Raw genomic sequence first — 5934 nt, forward strand, 5'->3', positions numbered from 1 at the left:
TATTTGTGAGGAAACAGTAATACTGAACATTTACCATGGTCTAATATAGCCATTATATGCATCTTTTGACGATTTTAAAACCTAAAAATTATAAAGCGTTGCAACGCGAAACGATTGAATAATTTGGAGAGTTCTGTTTTTGTCGTTAAATTTTGTGAAACTACGAAGATTGCTTATATACGGTATAAAATACGTCAAGTATATGTACTTGGCGGAATAGCTCAGTAGGCTAAAGCGTTTTTACTTCAGGACTCTGGCAGGACTCCAGGGGTCACTGGTTCGAAACCTGATCCGGGCAATGTTCTTTTCCTTTTTTAAATTTTATTCTTGATTTTTTACTGGAGCTTTTACGATCCAATGTTTACATTTATCGATATAAAGCATTTAATGAATAAGTTAAAAAAATGCCAAAATCTGTGAAAAGGCCCCTTTAATATGTGGATTAATATTAAGGTCAATATTGAGAATATGCACGTAATTGCAAATTTTTCATCAGGCAAAAATTGTGTTGTCTATGGTTAAACAAAATAAGTAAAAATTGTAAAAACAAAACAAAGCTGATACTGCGATAACACAGCTCGTTTTTAACCCATTTATGCCTAGCGTCTAAAAAAGGCATTGGCAAACAGCGTAGGCCCAGATGAGACGGCGCGTGATGCGGCGTCTCATTAGGGTCTGCGCTGTTTACTTAAAGGAATTTCTGTAAGAAATATTCTAAATATAGAAATAAATATACTTGACATCCCTAATTTTTCGAAATACATTGATCCAATTTAGAAGGATGGGAGATTCCACTAGGCATGCATACTTTAAATGCAACCGAGCTTAAATAAATAGGTTTAAACTACAGGATTAAAATTATTGAGACACTCCGGGGGTCCGTTTACTGGTTTGAAACAGTATTTGGTGTCTTCTTGGAGAATGCTGATAACGCTCCCGACGTGGGTGATCGAACTCGGTACCTTCTGATCGCTAGGCGTACACCATATCCGCTAAGCGATCTCATCATCAAGATGTTCTTTTGAAGACATATCTACAGAGTTTTGCTTGCAACGAGTATGAAATATCAATGTACAGCCTCTTTAATAACAGCAACCTACGACAATCGCCTCTCTAGATTACCGTGTAACCTGAAATATTGAATATGCATTTAAATGTTTGCTCAAGATCACATCTTAGATTACACGTTTTAAATACCCAAGATTTCAAGTAATGTATGTCAATATTTCTATGGAGTATTTTTAAAGAATACTATGGGTTGTAAGTCGATTTAAATACCAAATCTCTGTAAATGTATGTCCCATTTTAAGAACACTGATAGGATTTAAACATTCATTTCAAATGCATCTATATCGCAGTCCCGATCCCCGAATTAAGATCCGGGACGATCTGTGATGTTTTTAGATTCCACGCTCTTCCAAAGACCATCGACCCGGTGACAACATTGTATCCACACGGACATTTCTTGCAGCAACATGCTACCAACACGGCACCCACACGGACTGTTCCGGACAAACAAGGAAGAATTACGGATAGCCCCTGATAAACAGGGATCATCTTGGACCTAAACGACAACGCGATACGGAGAATCTCGTCAGCAATACGGACGAATCACAATAACCCAGGACCGAAACTAATTTATATAAAAACAAGTCCATTAATTTGACTGTCCGGTTAGCGCATTGGTTGTTGTATGCTATTCAACATAGACAACCCAGGTTAAATGCCCCGTTCCTGTCAGTTGTTTGAGTTTGTATGGTTGTCACGATACGGAACGGGTGGGGTTTACTCCGGAAACTCAGGCTTCCCCCATCAGCACAAGACCACACTAATATTGACATCTTAACCCATTAAGCCTAGTATACTCTCCCATCCTTCTAAATTGGATAAATTTATTTCCTAAATTTGGGATGTCTAGTATATTTATTTCTATATTTAGAATATTTCTTTCAGAAATTCCTTTAAGCAAACAGCGCAGACCCTGATTAGATGCCGCATCATGCGGCGTCTCATCTGGGTCTTTGCTGTTTGCCAAGGCCTTTTTTCTAGACGCTATGCATAAATGGTTTAAGAAAACAGTTGGCAATTTTGATTCATAATTCGTAAACAAACGGGAATAAAGTATATTAATTAGGTATCTGGGATCTCGAAATTTAAACCTCGTATTTTGTACCTAGATAAGTGGGCCTTCCAGTTCCCAAACGATCGTATCAAAGAAAGTCCCCTACCGATTAATAACAACAGAAACCAGAAGAAACAAGATCGAGATCCAGATCAAGATCACATCAGCTTCCCAAGTACACCCCAAAGTATCAGCACCACCAACGAACAGGCGCTCAAAGTTATAAAAAGACGTCCTTTGTCCTTAAAAGGGAATGTGGTATCGACATGGTCGATTGGCCCATGGATGACACTATGTTGTACACGATGAGCAAGACAAACAACACAAGTCCACGGCAAATAACAAATATCTCTGAGAGAAGCAGAGCTTAATTGGAACCCGGGCCTATGTAGAAGACCTGGTACGAGAGCGCCAGAGCTGCTAGACAAGAAGAGAGGCTCGGCAACACAAGACATGGCTGAAAGGCTAAACTTCTTCATGAATGGTTTTGCGTTGCTTGCGTTTCGCATACATAGAGGTATAGCTTAGTGATATACGGCTGGTTGACAAGTGACTTGTTTATTGCATTTATCATGCCACCGCATTGATATCTGCCTGTTATAACGTTGCCTGATATATTTTTTTTATATCATGGTCAACATGAAGTTTGAATATCAGTCATGTGTAAAGGATGGTCATATTACTCAGAATCAACTATAAAGTACTCATTTTTTTATTAAAATCGAATCAGATTCAACAAGACAAACAATTTGATACCAAGATGTAATATATTGTAACGAGCCGAGCGGTTCTTCTTTTTCTTTTCCTCGTAAATGCAATGTGATAGCGGGCCTACGTTGATGTCAAACCGACTTTTATTTAATTAAGTTGTATTTAAACATTTTTAAATAAAATGGACTCTGTTAAAACCAAATAAACTGAAGATAATAGCCTGCGTCATTTAATGACTCTCAAATAATAATTATAATAAACAACAACCAAATAAAGTTCAACAAATTTTTATTATTTAATAAATTGCATCAAGAATACAACATCAATTCCTTCAAAAATTTATCATAAATAATACAATTCTTAAACTCACATTTACAATGCTCAACCAGTCTTAATAAAATGTACGATAAGATATCCCTACACTTTAATCTTAAATCTTATTCAAAGCTCTATTGTATGCAAAAATATGTATAGTGTTTTTAACTTACTTTTAATTAAAATGCCTAAAAATAATATTTATCAGAGAAAAAAATTATTAATGAGAATGTGCCTTTAATTCCAAAAAAATCAGAGTCCCTCACTGTGCAATAAACAGAGCTTATATACTAAGGCTCCGAGCGCGGTCGTAACATTAATCCGAGCACCATCCGCGCATTCCGAGCGTAACCGAGCACCTCAAAATAAACAGAGTTACCTCCTAAAGTTTAAACAATAAAAACTTTAAACCGTACAAATGGTAAATTAAGCATAGTAGATATTGATAATAAGATGTTTAGTTTTATATGCAATAAGAAATTACACTTTACATAGAGTTAAAATGTAAAACGTGGTTATAAAAACAAACATGTACTCGTGACCTATTTGATTAGAAATGACATTATTTTAAACACAACATGCAGCACCGTGTGTCCGTCCGTGCACAATTTTTTGTCCGGATTATTTCTCAGCAACTCATGACCGGAATTCAATGAAACTTTATGGGAAGCTTCACTACCAAGAGGAGATGTGCATGTTATCAGCGGGTTCTGGTCAGATGTTTTTTCACAATTATGGCCCTTTGAAATTTTTCATTAACTGTACATATAGTGCAATTCTTGTCCGGGCTATTTCTCAGCAAATAATGACCGTTATTCAATGAAACTTTATGGGAAGCTTCACTACCAAAAGGGGATGTGCATATTATCAGCGGGTTCTGGTCGGATGATTTTTCACAGAGTTATGGTCCTTTGAAATTTTATATAAACAGATTATTGTCCCCCCCCTAACTACTGTGCCCTCAAGACGTTTCCTTTTATCTGAATATATAGTGCAATATTGTGACAAAAAAAACTTTGGGGAGCATCACCCGTCTCCGACGGTTTCTTGTTTTCTTTAGATAAAGAAATATAAACCCTGGCAAAGTATTTCCGTCATAGGCAAGACCCCGCCACCTCATAATGTAATGGCCTGAACACGGGTTACACTTTTACAACTGTCTATACTGTCCTTGTAGTGTTCAATTGTAGTGCAACGGTAGTATAACTTACAAGCTTAAACACTTCTGCTATATGGTTCATAAATTAACACATATTTAAAATTCGTTTGATCAATATCATTTATGCACAGTCAATTGTCAATAATTTTAATTAACCAAATGTTGTAATACCGATGTCCACTTTCCTTCAATTATTTCGGAATACTTATATTTGTCATAAAATGAATAACAGTCCCATGACCGAACACCTAAATACCACGTCTTTGGAGATATATTTTGCTTATAAGTAAAATTATAAATATATTAATTTCTCATCTTAGTGAAACAAGTTTCAAATGAGAATCTAAACTTCTACAGTGCTTTGGTTCTTTAAACCGATATAGGTATATGTGTCGTAATAACTTGGGTTATGAGTGTAATTGAATAAAACTAAAGGGCATCGTCGCTCAAAAGACTTGTAAATCACTGAAAACTGCGGACTTGGTAATTTGCATGCGAAAAACATAACGCACTTCCTGCGAGTATGTTCACCTCTTGACCCCAAACGCCAGAGATGTGAGTGCTCTGTATTGACAGGTTAAAGGTAAAAAACAAACACTCAAAACGATCTTTACCAATGAAGAAATAAGCAAAAGTCTACCATTTCCACCAAGTCTTGCGACGAGTTGTTCAAAAATGTGATGACCAACAGCCGCTCGAATACCGACATAGAATATCCCTCAAGCAGTTCCTCAGAAAATAGCTTACCGAAAATCTTAACCAATTTGTGCCTAGCATCTGAAAAAAGGGCCTTGGCAAACACCGTAGACCCAGATGAGACGCCGCATGATGCGGCGTCTCATCAGGGTCTGCGTTGTTTGCTTAAAGGAATTTCTGTAAGAAATATTCTTAATATAGAAATAAATATACTAGACATCCCTAATTTTGGAAATAAATTGATCCAATTTAGAAGGGTGGCAGAGTCCACTAGGTATAAATGGGTTAAACAAGCATATGTAGTGGATATTAAAAATTCGAAGCTTAAATAGCCCGCAATTTTGGTGGATGTGAAATAATAGTCACAAAACCCGGCCTATATGGTTACTTCAATAAGGGACATACGTGTGTAAAGAGTGAATTACATCTCGAGTCAAACCATTCCAGATACACCACATACACTAGTTTACAGAAAAACTTAAACCTTTCAGTATAGCTAAATGCAAAACTGTAAAATGTCCGATTAAATTTACAAATTATAAACTAAAGTTACCAAAATGGCCTGTCGAATATGGCTTATTTACATTGTGGGGATAACATGTGTTTATTTTTTCAAGTTTGAATGAAATTATAGCCTTCCTGAGAAAGTAGTTTACCGAACTTTAACATACCTCGGACGTCGACTTCGATGCGGATGTCGGGGAAAGTAACAGAATTTGCATTTATTTCGAACGGTTGAATTAAAATTGTGATATTTTTTGTCCGCCGTTTAATATCATTCCTTCTGGATGGATCTTGAAAATCTCTTGCAGAGGTGTCCACAACTACGCGACTGGGTCACATGTCTCACTTTGCATGTTAAACAACTTTAATTATAGTTAGGTAAAGGTGAAGTTGTCCAATAACAACAAATAAATTAATACGAATAATA

This window comes from Dreissena polymorpha, chromosome 1, assembly GCF_020536995.1.
Source record: "Dreissena polymorpha isolate Duluth1 chromosome 1, UMN_Dpol_1.0, whole genome shotgun sequence".
NCBI classification, from domain to species: domain Eukaryota; kingdom Metazoa; phylum Mollusca; class Bivalvia; order Myida; family Dreissenidae; genus Dreissena; species Dreissena polymorpha.